This window comes from Lynx canadensis, chromosome D1 (assembly GCF_007474595.2).
Source record: "Lynx canadensis isolate LIC74 chromosome D1, mLynCan4.pri.v2, whole genome shotgun sequence".
NCBI classification, from domain to species: Eukaryota; Metazoa; Chordata; class Mammalia; order Carnivora; family Felidae; genus Lynx; species Lynx canadensis.
The window spans coordinates 19,332,129-19,353,338 of record NC_044312.2 but is presented as its reverse complement, the minus strand read 5'-3'; positions in this window follow the sequence as shown (position 1 = coordinate 19,353,338).

The window sequence follows — 21,210 nt, the reverse complement described above, 5'->3', positions numbered from 1 at the left end:
TTTTTTTTTTTTAATTTTTTTTTCAACGTTTATTTATTTTTGGGACAGAGAGAGACAGAGCATGAACGGGGGAGGGGCAGAGAGAGAGGGAGACACAGAATGGGAAACAGGCTCCAGGCTCTGAGCCATCAGCCCAGAGCCTGACGCGGGGCTCGAACTCCCGGACCGCGAGATCGTGACCTGGCTGAAGTCGGACGCTTAACCGACTGCGCCACCCAGGCGCCCCAAGAGTCGGATGTTTTAACAGACTGTGCCACTCAGGCACCTCCCCCGCCTCCCCCCGTTCATTCTGAATGTGTTTGTTACACCAACAGTGGGCTAGGAATGGACCAGAATCGGAAGGCAGAGCTTCCCCGGGGGCGCTAAGGCAGGCCTGCAGAGGCTGGGGTAGTTTACAGAGATTTCCCAAGATGGTGGTAAGTTTCGCAGAGTGGTAAAATATGGAAAAGCAATCTTGGTAGCATTTAGACATCTTCAGTTCTATTTGAACGCTCACTGTATGGCTTCATCCATAATCTTCCGGACTCCTGTAATGACTTTTTGAGTGCCTGAAAGTCTTTGAATAGTCTCTACCACCTGAGTATACTGGGGCAGCTACGAACAATCCACTTCCCAGATTTACCTGTTACAATGTACTGGTGTCTTAAAAAAAAAGAAAAAAGTCCTAGAATTAGTTCAATTACATTTTGGCCTTGATTTGTTTGGCACCAGTGATATTCTCTGCATTGCCTGCAGTGTAAAATGTTAGGCTTTTTTTTAAATTTGATTTGCTCGTATATTTTATATTTTTTCTAATGACATAGGAAGCATCTGTGATTTTAATCTTTACATCTTAAAAATCAGGTATTAGGTGTTGTTTAATAGAAAGTGATTTATTTTACTGGAAGGTGTTTTAAAAAGCCCATATTTAATACCTTCCATAACATTTTATCATTTTAAACATAATTAACGACTTTTAATTAATTTTCTCACTAAGTCTCAAATAGAGCTTCCTGAATTCTTTCCCCCTTATCCCCGTCCCCCATGCAATTGCCATAATTTACTGTGTGTGTCATGACGTGAAAAAGGGCAACCGCAGCTGTAAATGATCCTTGTTGCAATTTTTTTTGTCCAGTTTTTCAGACGGGATATAAGTGGCAGGCATGTTAATCTTGGGTGGAAGGAATCTGTTAGAAGAATCCAAGATGTTGCTGTTTTCATTTTTACAGTTCCATTTGCTACGTGAAATAAAGAGGGCAAGTTAAATTCGAGGATGTCTCACAGTGATGGACACCGTCTGACGAGACTGGATGTGTTTCCGCAGATTCTTGCCTTGCCAGCTGGATCTCCTTGCTTCTTCCAGGAGAGAAAAGGTTGAAAGAGCCAACGGGAACTGAGAAGGTAAATGTCACCGCATCCAGCCTGCCACCATAGGAAATTAAACGTGGATCTAACAGATTTCAAAGTGTCATAGTCATACAGTTCATGCAACTCATTAAGCCGCATTTCAATGAAAAGTAAGTGATAACCCTCCTATTTAAAAATAATTGAGCAAGTGTTTTCACATTGAACTGAGGCACTTCATTTCTGTTGAATAATACACCTAATATGGGAGTAAAAGCACGAAATGGATCTGAAACTGACCTTAGATTACTCTTCCAGCATGCTAGAAGTGTGTGCAAGGCGTACCCCCTTTTCTTCTTGGAGGGTCGGGGCGAGAGGTCAGGGCTGAGAAAGCGTACCTGCAACTTTGAATGCCCTCGCCCCTCCCAGGGCACAGGGCTGGGGACAAGGCGTGAAGTCTGCGGTCTCAGGAGTGAGACAAGGTTGGGGTTACGCTTACACGAAAACATGATTTGTTGTTTGTCTAAAATTCTAATTTAATTGGGCATTCTGTCTGCAACTGGCAACGCTGCTTGGGAGGAAGTTGCACAGAGAGGGATCTGGGAGAACATTAACAAGCAGAAAAGAAGGAGTCTACGAAGTGGTGGGTGAATATTAGGGTGGGGTGGGGGGGAGGTAACATCATTTCTGTGTGGTGCCCTTGGAGTGAGGTTTGCACAGGACTTCTGAGGACACCACAGGGGCAAGGTGCTGGTCAGCGAGGGCATCCGGTGAGATCAGTGTGGGTTCTTGAAGACCAGAAATTAACCCAGAGAAGGAAGACGGTGGGAGTTGAGGAAGGGTTTTCCAGGCAGAACAAAACATGTCCGAAGGCAAACAGGGATGAAACAGACCAAGATCCACTTCCATGAAGCCCTCCTGGTCCCACCCAAGGGCAATTCGTCCCTCCTTGCCCTGTGCCTTCCTGGACCTTGATTGGAGCCTGATTCCCCTCTCTCTTCTCCTTTCCGTTGTTGAGATACCTGTGATGTGGGTCCCATCAAGTTGCAGGCATGGGACAGAGCCAGACTCATGCTGAGCCATGCAGCCAACAGCGGACCTAGTTGAACAGACCCCACTTTTTCAGAAGATTGAAAACAAACACATCGGGGCGCCCGGGTGGCTCAGTCGGTTGAGCGGCCGACTTCGGCTCAGGTCATGATCTCGCGGTCTGCGAGTTCGAGCCCCGCGTCGGGCTCTGTGGTGACAGCTCGGAGCCTGGAGCCTGCTTCGGATTCTGTGTCTCCCTCTCTCTCTGCCCCTCCCCCGCTCATGTTCTGTCTCTCTCTCTCTGTCAAAAATAAATAAACATCAAAAAAAAAAAAAAAAGAAAAGAAAACAAACACATCAAATGTTTCCACAGTTTTTCAAGCAAGACAAAATCTGCATGTATGTATAGGTACTTAAGTAAACACAGAGAACTGATTTATACATCGGACCATAAGTATCTAGGATTGTTTCCCCACAAGAGAAGTAACACCATGAAAGTAAACCAAAAGGGAAAAAATAAGTCCAATTTGTTAAATTCTCTAAGATTTATCCTCAAGCCAACCCACACTGCTTAAGTGTGTAAAGTGAATTCTCTACTGCACGACTCAGCAGTCTATTGCCTTCGAATGTTATCTTTCGGAGGAGAGGTTGTCCTGTGTCTTGTGTGTGATTCTTTTATCCCCGTGCTTATGGTCCTCGCCTGCTTAAAGTTCTTCAACTTACGGCTCTGTGTACGTAGATAAGTAGGACCATGCTTTCTGCCCTTTAGGGCGCAGAAGCTGGGGAGGCTGGGGTGTACGCGGAAAGGAAACTTTCTGGCTGCCCTCTTCCCAGGACTGATTCAGAGGCGTGCTCGCCCAGAGATAAGAACATCAAAAAGGTGGCTTCTCTGAGTAGCTTTGAGATGTAAATAAACTTCCCTTTTGTTTAAAAAAAAAAAAAATGCTCCTTTTCAGGGTCACCTGGGTGGCTCAGTCAGTTAAGTGTCTGACTCTTGATTTCTACTCAGGTCAGGATCTCATGGTTCATGGGTTCCAGCCCCACACTGGGCTCAGTGCTTGAGACTCTTTCTCTCTCCCTCTCTCTGCCCCTCCCCCCTCAAAATAAATAAACGTAAAAAAAATGCTGCTTTCTAGAGCTTTACCAGCCAGAATAAGTGGTTGTGATTGTGGTTGTCGTTGTTTTTCATTTTGTTGGTGGGGGCGGGGCGGGGGGAGGCTATTTGGGGAATTCTACTTTGCAGAGCAGCTAAGAGTTCTGAGTGGTTGGAACCTTTCAACTCTAGGAGTGTTCATCTTGTCCCTGAAGTGAATATCGTAGGTTGTTTTTCTCTTTCCTTTTCTTTGCGCATTTCCTCAAAGTGCTGGCCATCCAAGGATTTGACCTAGACTTCTGAGGACCTACCTTGGCTTTACTTTACCTGCGAAATGCCCGTATCTGGCTCTACGCTCCGTCTGGGAAATTTGCCTTTTTCGGCACCTTGCAGAGAGCCTGGTCTCCTTTGCCTTTCTTGGCCCTCGTGCCTCTCTTCCGGGGGCAGAAGGAATAAATACCAGGCTTTCCTGCGGGGCCCCACCGACGGTCGGTTTCTGCTCTCCTGCGCCACCTGCTGTCACCAGCTCCAAGTACAGCCTTCCCGGTCTCCAGCCCCAGGCCCCCCACGGGAGCCGGAGCCAAAATCTCAGCCCAAGCTGACGTTACTTAGGCTGCCAGATTTCTGTCCTGGTCTTATCTGTGCTGCCTCCACTGGCTCGCTAGATCGGAATCCCAAATGTCCCCACATGACTTGCCTCGAGTCACGCAGACCCTGAGCTCCTTGGCCAGAAAGGAGGGAGCCTGCCAGTTCTGGGGGTTGGCGACTAGCCCCTCCAGCAGGTCAGCGGAGGCCAGCCTCTGCCCCCGCAGTGAAAATGCAAATGAATTTTTTTTTCTCAGTGTCAATATACACATGGCACTTATCCTTTAATAGGCTGTCTCCAGCATGTCCCCAGCATGCTCCCTGATTGGGCCACTAGTTTTTTCACCAGCTGCTCAGGACTTCGAAACTTTGTTTGTGTTTTAAGCACTCCGAACTTTTCCATGTTTTCAAAACTTCATCATTCTAACCGAGGGACCCCAAAGCAAGTAGGGTGTTGCTTTGCGTTAGCTAAATTAAGTGACCCCACTCTTTCCTCTTCTAGGTTGAAAATCTCTCAATGCAGGATGTAGGTATTCGTCTATTTTCCATCATACAGAGCCTGGCATATAGTAGGTGCTTCCCGAAAACTTGCAGAAAGTCCTTTTCTGTTGGTCTATTAAAAGTAAAAACTGTCGGGTCTGAGATTCTGAGCGCTCATTCCTGATGTAAGCCTGCAAAAAATGAAACTGACCCGGTAGAAAGAAATGATGAGTGATAACAGTGATTTCTACTATTATTGTGATAAGAATGAGGACGTAAGCCATTGTGGTCTCATGAGGTTGGAAAAAGTAGCAAGACGGGGCACCTGGGTGGGCTTAGTCAGCTCAGGCCATGATCTTTTTTTTTTTTTTTTTAAAGTTTATTTATTTTTGAGACAGAGAGAGACAGAGCATGAACAGGGGAGGGGCAGAGAGAGAGGGAGACACAGAATCCGAAACAGGCTCCAGGCTCCGAGCTGTCAGCACAGAGCCCGACGCGGGGCTCGAACTCACGGACCGCGAGATCGTGACCTGAGCCGAGGTCGGCCGCTTAACCGACTGAGCCACCCAGGCGCCCCAGCTCAGGCCATGATCTTAACGGCTCATGAGTTCGAGTCCCGCGTCGGGCTCTGGGCTGACTGTGCAGGGCCTGCTTGGAATTTTCTCTCTCCGCCCCACCCCTGCTCTCCCGAGCTCACTCTCTTTCTCTCAAAATAAATAAATAAACGTAAAAACAAAAAAGAAAAAAAGGTAGTAAGGCATGTGCGCAGTTGGGTCGGAGATTGAACTTCCTGACAGCAAAGTTTGCAGGACATTTGGATAAAAATACAAATGAGGGTTTATCCCAGCAACTAGGCTAAAGAGAGAGACACATCCATTTAGTTAAGTAAACATTTATTGAACTCTTATGTTGTGCCAGCAGCATACTGGAAGCCGGGGTTAAGCTGTGCTTCTCTGAGCACAGAGAAGACTGAGACAGATAGATGATTGCAATGCCATTTCTTCAATGCCGAGAGAGATGTGTACCTGGGGTGTTGTGGGTGTGTGATGAAGGGACACTAACTGCAACTCTGCAGCCAGGGAAGGCTTCCTGGAAGAAGTGGTGTTTATACTGAGTTTTACCACCGGGTGGGAGATGTCTAGGGGAATGAATGCAGTTAGTGCATTCCAGGAAAGGCGGGCAGCTAAATTAACTGATGTAGAAACATCTTTAGATCATACAAGATCCTTCCTGTCGTTCCGAGTCGAGTCCTCTGGGAAATGCTGTTGTCCCGTGGAAATGCCTTACAATCCTGGTGGCCAAAGGGGGCTCCGTTCTCTGTCCCGTGTTGGACTCGTCACCTCATTGGGACAGCCTCTCGTGGATTTAGGAGGGAAAAGGTAAAGGAAGGAATCTCATTGCCCTCTGTAGTCAAGGGTCATGATCCTTCAAGCAGCCTCTCTGCCCCATCGTTCAGGGCACCACAGAGCTGGCATGCCCGTGACCCATCACGTCTGGCGTATCTGAGGACTGCCCGCAAAGCCATTGCCATCCAGGAGGCTGCCCGGAGGAAGGCTAGGGCTGGAGCCTGACTGTTGGGTCAGAGAAAAGAAACAGACAGCCACCTAGAAACTCTCACAGCAGCTGCTTGTTGAATTCTGAAAGATTATGGCACCGGGCCCCATTGTACAGATGGGAAGACTGAGGCTGACGAGTGTGGAGCCACCTCCCAGGTCCTGGGAGTAACGGGCAGCTGCTGTATACTTATGTAGCTTCTTGTTTCTTACGACAGCGCTGCAGCTAGGACCTCTGGGTGGGAACCCGGGAGAGGCATTTTTTTTTCCCGGAAAGGAGTGCTTTCGGAAACGGCAGGCCAGTGCGTAACGGCCTGTATCCATCGGATACCCTCCCTGCTTATTACGCTGGCATCGTGGGGTGGGGGTTCCCAGCCTCCGCCAGGGAGGTCATTCAGTCCCAGCCATGCCAGCTGGTGTCCTCGAGGCCCCGGACCACCACCAGAGAAAGGAATCTGAGGGCAAACAAAGAGTGCCGCCTCCGTGGCTGCGGACCTGAGCCCTCCACGCGCACTTGCCCGAGGCGGGCCCCCGTGGGGCTGGTGCCAGGCTCTGTGCCCTTCTCCGCCCCTTCCTGAGCCCCCCGGCTCATCTGCTTGCTTTCCGAACTGCAGCCATCCTGAATGGGTCTTTGTGTGCGCCCCAGGAGCTGGCTCCGAAGAGCCCCGCGAAATGCTGGACAGAGACGTCTCCTTTGGATCCAGGCACGGCTGGGCGCGGTGCCCGTCTCGTGGGAGGCGGCCTTTCTTGTGCCGCCCTGTTGCTCCCTATCTGGGAGCGAGCCGCGACCTGGATGAACGGGAGAAACGTTCCGCACCCTTGCCCAGAGGGGTCACCGGCAGGGCCGTGGGGATGGCCTTGGTCTCCTCCCCTGAGCCGTCTTTCCCACGGTCCCCCCTCGCCACTGCGCCCCCAGAGATGACTAGTACCAAAGAGACAGTTAAATGGCCACTCCTTATGTGCCAGGCATTGTGCTAAGGGTTGCATCCCATTCCGTCAAAGCTTCCCAGCCATGCTGCGCGCGACCTCGTCTTACCAGCCCCATTTTACAGGTGAGAAAACCGAGCTGGGAGCCGCTGAGCAACCTGCACTGGAAATTCTGGATGCAGATTGGGTGGCCCTCTGCCCCGGCTCCCTCCTTGCGGCTCTCAAGGCGTCTCTCCCAGACATGGGTGTCCTAGGGCCACTTCACGCCTGGCTCCCTGGGGAATCACCACGCTCTGGAGTGCTGGCCGCCTCGGGGGGCCCACGGGGAGGCAACGTCTGGTTCTGGCAAAATGCAGACAGCCGCTTGGCCTTCCGAAGTCATTCTGTTTACACTGTTCCCCTTTGTGCCTTTTTTTTTTTTTTTTTATTTAAATCAAGAGTAACGTTGTGTTTGATAAGAGAAGAAACTAGGGATGTGTAAGGAAAAGCTTAGGCTACAATCCCATATGGGAACTTTTGCTCAAGGACCCTACCCTCCCCCCCAGGAAATAACGTGGTATTGCGCGGCAAACGCTGGATGAGGGCTGGGGCAGAGGATTCCTTCCGGGGACTCGTGGCCCCGGTTCGGTGACTGACTGCACTGCTCTGGGCTCGTGTCTCTCCTGCTGGACACGAGGGGATAGAATGAACTCCAGGCACCTGACTCTGCAGCAGTCTGTGCAGGTTGAAGAGGAGGCACGGATCCTGCTTTCATTTTTTTCTCAGTAGAAAGAACCGGTGGTAAGGAAAGCATCTGTATTCGCCTACCTGGCCTCCCTTAGCTTGAGAGGTGTGACCTATGTAGCATTCTTATGGAGCCAAGCCCGGTGACCCTTTTGGGGGACAGAAATGTTAACCATGACCTTTAGAACAGCTCTGTTACTGGGGCGCCTGGGTGGCTCAGTCGGTCAAGTGTCTGACTTTGGCTCAGGTCATGATCTCGGCGGTTCGTGAGTTCGAGCCCCGCATCGGGCTCTGTGCTGATAGAGCCCAGAGCCTGCTTTGGATTCTCTGTCCCCCTCTCTCTCTGGCCCTCCCCCACCCACGCTCTCTCTCTCTTGCTCTCTCTCCTCTCTCTCTCTCTCTCTAAAATAAACATTAAAAATTTTTTTTAATAATAAAAATTAAAAAAAAAAAAAGAACAGCTCTGTTACCTAAGCCAAATGGCCAACTGGGAGGGGCTGTATTTCTGTTTGCAAAGAGGCTATGAGCAATCAGTGGTAAAACAAGCAAAAAACAACTAGAGAAATGCAGGTTAGATCTATTTTTATTTAAAAAAAATTTTTATGTTTATTTATTTTTGAGAGCGAGAGAGACAGAGCATGAGTGGAGGAGGAGCAGAGAGAGAGACACACACACAGAATCCGAAGCAGGCTCCAGGCTCCGAGCTGTCAGCACAGAGCCCGACGCAGGGCTCGAACTCATGGACCGTGAGATCATGACCCGAGCCGAAGTCGGCCGCTTAACCGACTGAGCCACCCAGGCGCCCCCAGGTTAGATTTTAAGAACCTCCCACTCGGGCAATGTGTTGGGGGTAATCAGGCAAATTATAAGTTGTCCTCCAGAATTTGTTTGTTTGCTCCCTGTTTTCTTTTATCTTTCTTTTTGTTTTAAAAATGAGTTCGGTCTTGACCTCCCTAAGCTATAATGACTATAGTCCATACATCTTCTGAGGATTGGGGAATGATTATTGTAGGCTGTCTATGAAGGGAGTTTCCTTTATGTTGATCATCGACACGTGATAAGAAACTCTAGAATTGGGATCCTCAGAAGTGTGCGTGATATGTATGGGGTGTTCCGCCCCTCGCTGTGAAGAGGTAACGCCCACCGGTAGCCATGGTCGCGTCAAGCCTCAGAAATGGCAATATTGTAATGATGGGTAACATGACCCATTTTTCTGTGCCTCATTCTCCAAGTTGCTTTCTTTCGTCTTCACGCACTGCTCTGGTATCTGCCCTATTTCCGTGGGCACGTTCCTCCGTTAAACCGTTGCTATCCTCATGGATTATTAGTAGAGTCTAATTGTGATGACATATGATAAATACTTGTTCTGAGTAACGGAAGCATAAGGACAGCAGAGGGATACCCCTCACAATCAAGGATAATAGCCTGTAGATGATTAAGGGCCTAAGATGCTGGGTGTTACACGCACAAAAGTCACAAACATCTGTTCGCTTACCTTTCGGCTCCTTCCCCCATTTCCTATGTTGCCCTTCTTTGGTGTTCTCCCTGGGAGTCACTCGTTCCTTTTTTTTTTTTTTTTTTTTTTTTTTTTCGCTTTGCTAGTCTCATTTCCGTGAGTGGAACTCGCTATTAAAACAACGGTTGAAGGGGCGCCTGGGTGGCGCAGTCGGTTGAGCGTCCGACTTCAGCCAGGTCACGATCTCGCGGTCCGTGAGTTCGAGCCCCGCGTCGGGCTCTGGGCTGACGGCTCGGAGCCCGGAGCCTGCTTCCGATTCTGCGTCTCCCTCTCTCTCTGCCCCTCCCCCGTTCATGCTCTGTCTCTCTCTGTCCCAAAAATAAATAAACGTTGAAAAAAAAAAAAAATTTAAAAAAAACAAAACAAAACAAAAAAAACAACGGTTGAAGATAGCACATTCGAGAACCTGAGGGATAATTCAGGGAAGATGTCAGAAAGGGCTTCCTCACTGGGACAAAGAGCATAAAGAGGAGAGAAACCCATCTGGATAGTGCATGTATAGTTCACCTCCAGTGCCTGGGCTCCATGAAGTGGGAGCAGTTTTCTGGGTCTCGGTCCTTTACTTACGGAGTGACGTGTGAGTTGCTGGAGGACTTGATCTTCGTGGACAAGGCTGTCCGTTTATTTGTTGGACTTTGATCAGCAGGCAATGCAAAAGCCCTGTGTTTGGGCAGAGACCAGTAGGCAAGAGACTTTCATCAAGAGGTTTTGAACAGAAGAGGGGCGTCAGGAAGACCCAACTGAGAGTCACGTGTGAAATGGATTACATGTGGGGAGACAGGATTCCTGGGAAACCAATGGGAAGAGGTAGCAAAAGCCAGACAGAGAAAAAGGACAATTGCAGCGGGAAGAAAAGAAAGGGATTAATGCAAGAAGACATGGAGAATGAGTGGTCAGAGCTTGGCGGCTCAGCAGCTGCGAGGGAGGGCTTGGCCAAAGGAAGGATGAACTGTGACACAGTCACTAGCTGATGTCCCCAGGGAGCCGCTGGGCACTTGTCCAATGGCCAGTGGGAGTAAGCGGACTTTCTACACTTTCCTTGCCGCGGAAAAAAGAGGGATCAGCAGTGGCTTGCTGTTAGCTGTGCAAACTTATCCCCATGACCTATTATTCTGGGTGGAATACGGCCTTGACAGAGGGTGAGGCAAGGTCAGAAATAGGGTGTTGGACATAGGTCTGCATTTCCATGACGGGTGATGCCATTGTGCGGGTCCCATTGCCACTGCTCTGCCCCCACTCTTAACGGTGATGCTAGCTAACGCTTGGCTTGCTTTTTGAAGAGTGCTTGGGGCTCTCTACACACAGAAATGGGGAGAATTCCACAAAGCATTGGGCGGGGAGAAACTTAGCAGAGAGTACCACGGCAACATCCCGTGCAAACAACAGTATTGGGTAGCTTGTGGTGTTTTAAATTCTCCCCACCCTCGGTTTCTTGTCCCCCATGTCCCTACTCATACATCCAGGGCCCTGCTACCGGATTTCCTTGGCTTTTTCACAGTGAAATGGGGAATGACTTACAATTAAGTTCTTTGTTCGATGCTGTTGTGCCGCCTGAAGACAGTAGGCCTTGGGAGGTGCAGTGAAAATGGCGTCTTGTTGGCCTTCACAGTTAAAGACTGTGGCATGGGACCCGTGGGCCTGTCACACTGGCATCTCCCTGTGGGCCTCTCAGATAACCTGGCAGCACATTCTTTTATGCTGACTTCAGGGCAAGAAAGAATATTCTTTGGGTAAGCAAAACCCACATGACTAAAGCTCTTACTTTAACAGAAAGGCCGGGGGGAGGGTGCCTCTTTCTGTGACCCATGTTGGTCTCTGGCCAAGGACCTATGAAATCCCCTGAAGATGAACAGCTCATGAGGGTCCAGCTGTCTCCTTAATTAAGGAAACCAGACTCTCCTCATACCCCCTTTGGTTTTCCACATCGAAAGCTGCTTTTAGCCTAAGATGGCCTTTCTTTCCTGGGTCGAAAATGCTCGTATCTACTCTTCATTAGTTGATATAGGAAAACTAAGCATCCCTGTAGTTGGGTCAGGGAAACTTCAGTTTGTAAAATCTCCTCCAGAGCATGGGGATGTGGTTATTTCCAACTGCTGGTCCCCAGGGGGGCCGGAAACTGCCGGAGAGCTTCTGGGTGAAGCAGGGCTGGGGATCCCAGGGACGTTCACTCCTTGGAGGGTGCCAGCCAGCATTAACACTCGTGCTCACAATGCCGGGCTTTTTGAGAAGGGCATTGAAGCCAGCTTAGGTTCCTAGAATGTATTTATCCATCTGCAACTGAGATATGCCCTCCTGATTCCTTTGTCTTCCGAATTAAAAATGGCAGGCTTGACCTCAGAACCCTTTAGTTTCTGTCTGGGTAAGGAAGTTCGGTACTGAATGCCTGCTCTAGGTATCTCTGGACACATGTGGGTCATCTTGGCCCGTGCGAACACTTCAGATGTTCCTCTCCAACTTGACATGCTCCCATTAAGATATCCCTCAGTGTCCTCCTCTTAGCTAGGGATACTTAGGGAATGTTACGCATTCTGATATTAGCATAATAGAAAATAAACCGGGAGGTGAACTTATTGAAAAGTCATCATGTAACAGTTTCCAAATCAGAAACACCAGTACCAACAACCACAACTTTGGGGCAATTCCCTGTGGAATGGGATTACAAAAATGTAATTGCAATGTTGTGAGAAGGTATTGACACAAATTGTTTTGCCCGCTTGAGGTCCCATGGGGCCTACGCTGAAATCTTCTCTAGCCCTTCCTCAAGAGAGTCTTCAAGGGAGCTGACCCTGAGCCCATCTTGCCCATTTTAAATAGCGTGCGACCCTATCAAGCGAGTAAAACCAAAGGGCAAATTGGTTGTGCCTCGTCCTCTCTTTGGTAAAAGCATCCCATGCCTACTCCGCCTTAAAAGCGGAACGTGCCCTTTTTGTGTGCAGACTGTACAAAGTGGGCCCCCCGCCCTTTCCAGGGAGGGAATGTAAGCAGATCCCTGAAGAAACCACTTGGCTCAGCAATTTTCGGGCTTGTTGTAATTGGCCTGGCCTAAAAGAACTCAGCACACTGTACGTGTGCCAAGGAAATGCAAATGCTTCCCTGAAACGGACGTTTAGGGTGGATGAGAAGAGCTGGGCTCATCTGTGAACCCAAGTAGAAGAGCAAGATGGACAGAAAGTTCAGGAAATCAGAGAGGCTCCTTAGGGACCGTTTTTTCACTTAGCCACGGGTGGTGGCCACACCAACTGAACTGGTCAGATAGGGCAGGGCGAGCGTGATCTGGAGGGAAAGATCTTGAGTAACAGGCTTTCTCCTTCCATCATGAGCCTGTTTTTCCTGAGGGGCAGGGCCAGTCTTCTTGCCCAGGCTGGCTTCCCACCAGTTATACCAGTGGTCCCCAGCTGGGCTCAGCATCGACAACCCTCCTCTGGACCCTGGGGAGTTGACTGGGGATACTTCCTACGGACTGATTACTCCTGATTCCCTATTCTCACACCGCTTTTCTTTTTTTTTTTTTTTAAATTTTTTTTTTAACGTTTATTTATTTTTGAGACAGAGAGAGACACAGCACGAACGGGGGAGGGGCCGAGAGAGAGGGAGACACAGAATCGGAAGCAGGCTCCAGGCTCCGAGCCATCAGCCCAGAGCCCGACGCGGGGCTCGAACTCACGGACCGCGAGATCGTGACCTGAGCTGAAGTCGGACGCTTAACCGACTGAGCCACCCAGGTGCCCCTCACACCGCTTTTCTATAAAAAACGGTTAAAAACTGGGAACCCAGTTTTGTAGGTTATTTTTCTCCACAGCGCTCTAGAATTCTCTGCAGTCGTTTTTACACTTGGCTGCCCTCTCCTCCTTCCTCATTATTTGTGTGCTCCATGAGGGCTCGCCTGCTAGTCCTGACTATATTCCTAGGGCTTACCACAGTCGTCAGCCCATAGGACTTACGAAATAAAGGCCTGTTAATTGACTAATAATAATTCAGCTTACCGTGGGACGTTTCATAGCATGATTCTTTAGTACCATTTTGATTTCTATTTCTGTGACATAGCTGAGCATATAGAAGGTGATGAGTCAACACTGGATGGATTCAGATTTTTCTGATGAATTAACAATCCTCTCCAGCCGGGAAGGTGCTGAGCTCCGAAGCTAGGAAGGAATGAGCCGGTTAGGAATGGAGAAACTAACTCCTGGGATGAGTCCAGCTTCCTTTCTGCCTTTGTCCACTCACATCTTTCGATGCCTAGGGTCTTCCTTTGCCCTCATCGTTTACCCCCATCTCTTACCATCTCTTGAGACCCCTAGATGGTCTTGGAAAGAGCCCAGAGGCCTTGAACTCCCTAGAGGCTCTCTCTTCACTTCTTCCTACCTCTCAATTTCCCTTAGTGATCTCATGTTTCTCCCTTTCCCTCCATCACTAAGCTTTGTGTCTTTTCCCTTGTCCACTTAATGCCCTCTGTCCCCTCTACTGAATCAGAGACCCGTTCTTTAACACACCGTGTCTTTCGTCTGCCACCCTCGCCGGGTTTCTACTCACTTTAACCGCCCTGCCGCGGGGTCGCACCATGCAAACAATTCAAGCACCAGCCACCTGCCAGCACCTCAGAGCTCCATACCGTTTCCTCCTCATCGACCATCTTTACCTTGTTCATTCCTCCTGCCCCTGTTCCTCCACCTCCCCGACATGCACCGGAAGGCTTGCACGCCCATGCAAAAGGTAGTGTCACACACAATTTCACCTGCACTTTCACCGCTAATGTGTCCGAATGCCTGGCCCGACGAGAGGTGGTATTTTGAAAGTTGACTATAATTCTGACTTTATAAAATCCTGATTCAATTTAGGTCCTTTCTTCCTCCTACAGGTGTCACTTTTCTTTTCCTTTGTTTCCCCTTCTTGCCGATGCATCTTGTGTGCGTACGTTTTCCTTACTTCTCCATTAGAGTGGCCTGTGACGGAATTAGCTCTGGAGCTCGGCATTCGGACAGAGATCGGGCCATGCTCAATTGACTCACCTGAATCCAGAGAGGAGGGGTGGGAGTATTCAACAAGACAGCTTCTAAACATCTCTTTTTAAAACCCGAGATCCTCCTTAAACGGAACAGAGTGGAGGAGTTTTACCTTTTCCTTTGTGTTGTCCGCGATGCCAAAGGGCATTTAAATGGTCCACTTAATTAAATACTGGAATTACCTGAGAGAGTAAAATAAACAATCGTGTTCGAGGGTAAGAGAGGAAAAGGCAGCAGGCACACTTTGGGCTTAGGTGATCTTTGATGAGCATATTAGACCATGAAATCCCTCCATGGGAGTTGGATGCTCTGTGTGACGGGTTCATGTGATTCTCCATCCAACGTCTCCTTTTGGGCCTCGTGTTGTTCATAGGCCCCATAGAGGGATCCCCAAGGGTGATTTCATTCCAGTAGGTCTGTGTGCATGGGCGTCTCTCCTTGACCGAAAGAACTTCCGATGACAGAGCCCTCCTAGCCTTCTCCAGACGGGAAGCGGTCTTTCCAATTTTGGGTTGAGCTAGCAGAATATTTGTCTTCTAGTGAATAAAATAGCATTCTCTCTGAAGCTGCTCCCCATTGGTTCCAATCTATTCCCTGATGCTCGGCAGAGCAAAACCCCATCCCTTTTCTATCTGAGAGTCCTTTGGGTATTTGAAGACAGTCATTATTTTCTATGTGGAGTTTCATCTGCGTCTGCCCGAATGTTTCCAGGGTTCCGAATTCCTCGGGACATGATTTCCGGTTCCTTCTTATACCTGGGTTGCTCTCTTTTCAGCGTATTGCATTGTGTCTAGCGCGGGGTCAGAATGGGATGCTCTGCCCAGCCCAGAGAGGAGCACGTGTTTCACCCCAATCCATCGTCCTGTTTGTTCTCCAGCACCTGACGCAGCATCCTTCACGTGCTAACCCCCCTGATATTTCTCCTGGAGCAGAATGTCCGGACTCGTACTCTAGCCTTCGCAGCATCCCTGTTACCAAAGATCCTCAGTTGTAGACCCATCTGCGTGAAAGGGATTTTTGTTTGTTTGCCTTTGCGGCTTGAATTCTCCAAATCCTTACTGCTGTTTTATACTTGACCCGAGTTTATATACCAAAGTTTAAGTGTCTTCAGGGCCGGTTGCCTTTTCCATATTTAGCCCAGAGCCCAATATAGGTCTGAGAGATATTTCTTGAATCTGTGGTCGGGAACCATGTCGTGAATCAACTTATCATCATCGTTTTGGTGACACATAGCTCCTTTGGCCTAGGGTGTCTGTTCTGTCTTTATACCTGTAGTGTCTGTGTTGCTTATGGATGGAGGGCCCATGAAGAAGCTATGTTTTTTATTTATTTTTTATTTTTTTTAATGTTTACTTATTTTTTTTTAACGTTTTATTTATTTTTGAGACAGGAAGAGACAGAGCATGAATGGGGGAGGGGCAGAGAGAGAGGGAGACACAGAATCTGAAACAGGCTCTGAGCTGTCAGCACAGAGCCCGACGCGGGGCTCGAACTCACGGACTGCGAGGTCATGACCTGAGCCGAAGGCGGCCGCTTAACCGACTGAGCCGCCCAGGCGCCCCTAATGTTTACTTATTTTTGAGAGACAGAGACAGCGCGGGCAGGGGAGGAGAGAGAGAGAGGGAGACAGAATCAGAAGCAGGCTCCAGTCTCTGAGCTGTCAGCACAGAGCCCGACATGGGGTTTGAACCCACAAACTGTGAGATCATGACCTGAGCCAAAGTCGGGCCCTCAACCGACTGAGCCACCCAGGCGCCCCTGTTTTTTTTTTTTTTTTTTTTAATTATTTTATTATTATTTTATTTGTAAAGTTTATTTATTTTGAGAGGGAGAGAGGGAGGGAGCTGCATGCTTATGAGCGGGGGAGGGGCAGAAGTGGAGGGAGAGAGAGAATCTCAAGCAGGTTCCAGGCTCCGTGTGGAGCCCGACATGGGGCTCAATCTCACGACTGTAGGATCATGACCTGAGTCGAAATTAAGAGTCAGACGTTTAACCAACTGAGCCACCCAGGCGCCCCCATGAAGCTATGGTTTTTAATACATGGAGTTTTCTGATTTTATCCCAAGCTCGGTCTTCTGTGTGACTCAGTACAGAGCTGCTACCGACATCAGGGAGATCGTAGAACTTAACAGAGGTCAGTGGGAACTGGCTTGAGATTTGCTTTGCTGAAACTGACAGGAGACGTTTTATGTTGACCCCTTGGCCAGAGTTCCCTTGCCAGGACAGCTAGAAGGGTCGCTGAGGCGATGTGCTATGGCGAGAAGAGCTCTAGGCTTAAATAGATTTAGGTTTGCTCCTTGTCTCTGCCACTTCACGGTCATTTAACCACTCTGACGTCAGTTTCTTCATCTACGAAAGGGAGATAACCTAACTTCACAACCAAGGTCTCAGAACTGGTATGGCAATGAAATGAGGTAATGTATCACCGCACATGTGGGGAACTCTGGCCAAAGCACGGTTGTCATTCTGCGAAGTTTCTTTATTCAGTCACTATCCGTTCTGGGAAATAAAGAGCATCCCAACAGACCATTGGTTGTTTCCCCTGCGTTCGACATAATGATGAATTCTCTCCTGCAGGCTCCGTCTGGGACTCTCTATCTGTGTCGTACCCAGCACACTGTCCTCACGGCTTGGGGGGGGGGGGGTTGTCAATCAATACAACTTAATGGTTCAGCTCATTGCCCTGCACTGAGGAAGGTCAGTGTCTTTTCTCCAGAGACAGAGCATGGTCTAGACACATGGGACAGGAGGCAGTCAGGAAACGCGGGGCCTTCACTGCCCTGGTGGCTTTTCTAGTGCACGGGATGCCTTCCTTCCTCAGTTGCACGAGCCTCTCCATTCTACTCGCAGAAAGAGTAAATGCGTTTGATTTCCCACCTGCCTGCCCGGGTAAGGGAGAATGAATGAGACTCTATCGCTCTGGAGAAAGATACTGTTTGGACACACCGTCTGTTTCCATCAGGGTGGGGAGCGGGAGTAAATTGCCAGGGCTCCGAAGGGCCCTGTGCCCACGCTGGCCAGAGTCCAGGAGACTGGACCTTCTTCTCCTTACTCAGACGGCAGAGACCACGCCTGTCTCTGCGGAACAGCCCAGCGTGAATGTCCGACTGTATGATGCATTTGTGCCGGTGAGCGACCTGGGCACGAGGCGGAGGCAGACGGTTGCCAATCGCCCCTTCCCATACAGAGCGTAGGCTGTGCAAGCCCCGTGACTCATGCCACACTCACCTGGACTCGGAGACCTCCAGGCACGGAGGGCTCCGTCTCCCCAGAACCTTCCCCTGATTAATTGTGGAGGGTCTCAGCCCGGCACGTCCCTCAGAGGCCGTCCTTCGCCCGCTGTGGCTGGCGTCGGACTCCACACCCCTGGGGTGCGAGCGCTCGGCTCCCTGGCCCTCCTCCCACGGAGGCACGGTCCCAGCCGGGTCCTGCCTGCCATGCCCCGCATCTCCCACAAGGGGGAGCCCCCGGAGGGCAGTGGAATTTGGGAAGCTGAAGTTTTCTCCTCCTGTCCTCCGATTTTCGCGCTTGACCCAACTGTGAGGTTTCTTTGTTGCAATGTTGGGGTCTGAGATAACACTTCTGGAGGCTGCAGCCGGGAACCACAGCTGATGCCATCTTTTCTTGTCTGTTGTTAATGACCTAGCATTATAAGCTAAGGAGGAAAAGTAACAAAGAGCTTGAAGACTTTCATGGCTCCCAGGCCCTGGACAGAGGCCGGCGGTCTCAGACAGACAGAACCAAGGAGGGGCCTGTGACGGCACAGCCCAGGTAGGTGTCCGGGAGAGGACGACGGAGGGGGTCCTGGGGGTGAGGGGCACGGAGCCCTTGATGGTGGGAGGGTGGATGGAGTAGACAAGGGGTGTCAGGGGAGATTAAGGGTGGGGGGGAGGCAGCGCAGAGAGACCGAGGAAGGGCAGAGGGAGGAACCCCCAAAGGGGTGCAAAAGAACAAAAACGCTTGTAGGATGTGATGCAAAAGGCTGACCGCGGGGCCGGGGCCGGAGAAGGGAGGGTTTGTGAACTGACTCAGAGGCTTAAACTAGTTTGAAGTTGGTTCCAACTCTGCCGCCCAGAAACTTCACAGGACTTCAGAGGCCGGGAGTCTGAAAGCCAGCGCTCAGCAGCACAAGAAGATTCAAAGTGAGTAGGTGTGCCTGAAGGTCCAGCTAATCGGTCTGGTTGTGTGTCAGATAGCCATACCCACTCCGGACTTGGGACTCCCTAAACTGGAAGGAATTCTGGTCGGCCGGCCTTCTCAGGTTCTCTCTGCTCCGAACCCATGTCTCAGACTTTCCCCCTCTCCTCTCCAGTCTCCTGCAGTTGCTGTCGGTAACGGACCAGGAGTCAGAAGTGCGCACTGTGCAGCTTAGGGAGATTAGCTGAAGCAAGGAGACGTCAGAATCCCCCTTTTCTTTGTCTATAACAGGGAGATAATAATATATTACTAATGAGCCTTATAGGATTTTTCTGAGGATTGAATAAGTAAGATAATGTGAATAAATGTTCCTAATAGATTATAATTGCTAGTTAAATAAAAGATGGCATTAATAATAATTAATCGGTTAATATACGCTTACGATGCTCAGCGGGGCACGTTCCTGCCGAGCTTTGGAGGGACATGTGTGTTTACTATTTGTGGGAAAATTTCAGTACATAACCCCCAATTTCCCTATCACTTTTTAGAGTAACCTCTTTGGCAGATAAGTGGGGAACTCCGTGTTCTTTCCCTTTTAGCCACCTTCCCATGTTCTCTTTTCTGGCCTCGGCTACACGTTTCTAGTTCTGAAACATGCAGATAGTGATTGATGGTGTCTGCTTCCCTCTCTGGAAGAGCGATTCGTCTGTGTCCTCAACACTGCTGCTCGAGTAAATGTCACAACGTGTCTCAGGCACATGATCAGACTACACTTGGAAGAAGCAAATAAGAAGGCTGTGTTTATAATCCCATCACCATATTCCCTGCCTGCAGTGTTCGTTCCAGACTACGTGTTACTTATTCATTAAAATGTCTCTGATGGGAAATTGGGTTCTGCGCTCTGGGGCAGGCTGTTTCTGTTGACCTATGAAGGCTGTAGTTGGCTTTGATACCTGTGGGCGCATTCGCCCTTTCCTTGGGTTCCTGAGGCAGTGTGCTGTATGGGGAAGGCAGTGTAGACTATGGGCAGATCCCTTGATTTCATTGAGCCTTCCCTTTCCATCGTCAAATGGAGCTGCTATTACGTTTTCTTCCTGCATCCAGATGTAGATGTGAGGCACTCATGAGATTATACTTGAGCTCACCGAAAGTTTGTAACTCTCTACAGAGTCATAGAATTGTAAGAGCTCACCATCGTTGTCCTGCTGCGTGTTTCTTACTAGTGATCGACCTGTATCTCACAACCTTTTATTTTGTTTTATTATTTTATGTTTAATTTTTTTAACGTATATTTATTTATTTATTTATTTATTTTTTTTTTTAATTTTTTTTTTTCCAACGTTTATTTATTTTTGGGACAGCGAGAGACAGAGCATGAACGGGGGAGGGGCAGAGAGAGAGGGAGACACAGAATCGGAAACAGGCTCCAGGCTCTGAGCCATCAGCCCAGAGCCTGACGCGGGGCTCGAACTCACGGACCGCGAGATCGTGACCTGGCTGAAATCGGACGCTTAACCGACTGCGCCACCCAGGCGCCCCTAACGTATATTTATTTTTGAGAGGGAGAGAGAGAGAGACAGAGTGCAAGAGGGGGAGGGGCAGAGAGAGAGGGAGACACAGAATCCCAAGCAAGCTCCAGGCTCTGAGCTGTCAGCACAGAGCCCGACGCGGGGCTCGAACCCACGAACCGTGAGATCATGACCTGAGCCGAAGTCAGACGCTTAACCGACTGAGCCACCCAGGCACCCGATAGCCTTAATTATTTTAAAAATTGTCTTTCCCAGGTGTTAATGTATTCTATTTTCTTCTCTGCCAATTGACTAATAAATTAAATCTTTATAGAGATGCTAAGTGTAAGCCATATACCTACTCACCTTCAGAAAGTTTGTATCCTCTCTAAGTCATGTGTATAGATGCATAATATGTATACAGACTATATTTTTCTAAAACCCTAAGCGCGCGCGCGCACACACACACACACACACACACACACATATATTCCTTCTTTCAAGCTGGTACTTACTCCTCCTTTAATACAGAATACATGCAAATACACATTTGAGCAAAAACCATGCAGTGACATTCACACAAGACACTCACTTAGAGAGCAGACTTACTAGGGAGGAGGAATGAACTGTATCAGCATCTCAGCTATTTTAGAGTCCAGAAGTGACCACAAGACACAATTCACGTGGTTAAAAAAAAAAAAAGTCATGGATCAATTTCTGCCCCGTTCCCAGGAATGAATATCAATATCTACCTCTTCCAGACAGACTCGCGGCAGCTTCAGATATGTTTAAATGAGTTTTTTTAAAAATACATTTGCAAAGTCAATTATTGTGAATCTCATCTGAGGCAATTAAAAAAACATCCTGACATTTAAGGTGATATTTTTTTCCCAAGTACAATAATTATAAATAATACTAATTATGAACAAATCATTCAGTCTGGTTCAACCTTTAGGTTAATAAACCAATCCATTAAAATTCATCTTGCTCAAAGGACCAATTTGTTAAAAAAAAATGTAGTGACCTTTCACCACAAGTGTGATTGATATTTTCTTTAACAATAATCAGAGCTGTCTTTCCCAGAAGAGAGTGTGGTCAAGTGGTAGATGTAGAAAACTGGGGACCTTTTATGCCCCTCTCAGTAATACTTCTAGATTAGGGTACGAAATGAGGTTGATGCTGGTGAAGATGGTGATGATAATGTACAAAACGAAAATTCTGGTTTCAAAAAGTATCTTTTTTTTTTTAATTTTTTTTCAACGTTTATTTATTTATTTGGGACAGAGAGAGACAGAGCATGAACGGGGGAGGGGCAGAGAGAGAGGGAGACACAGAA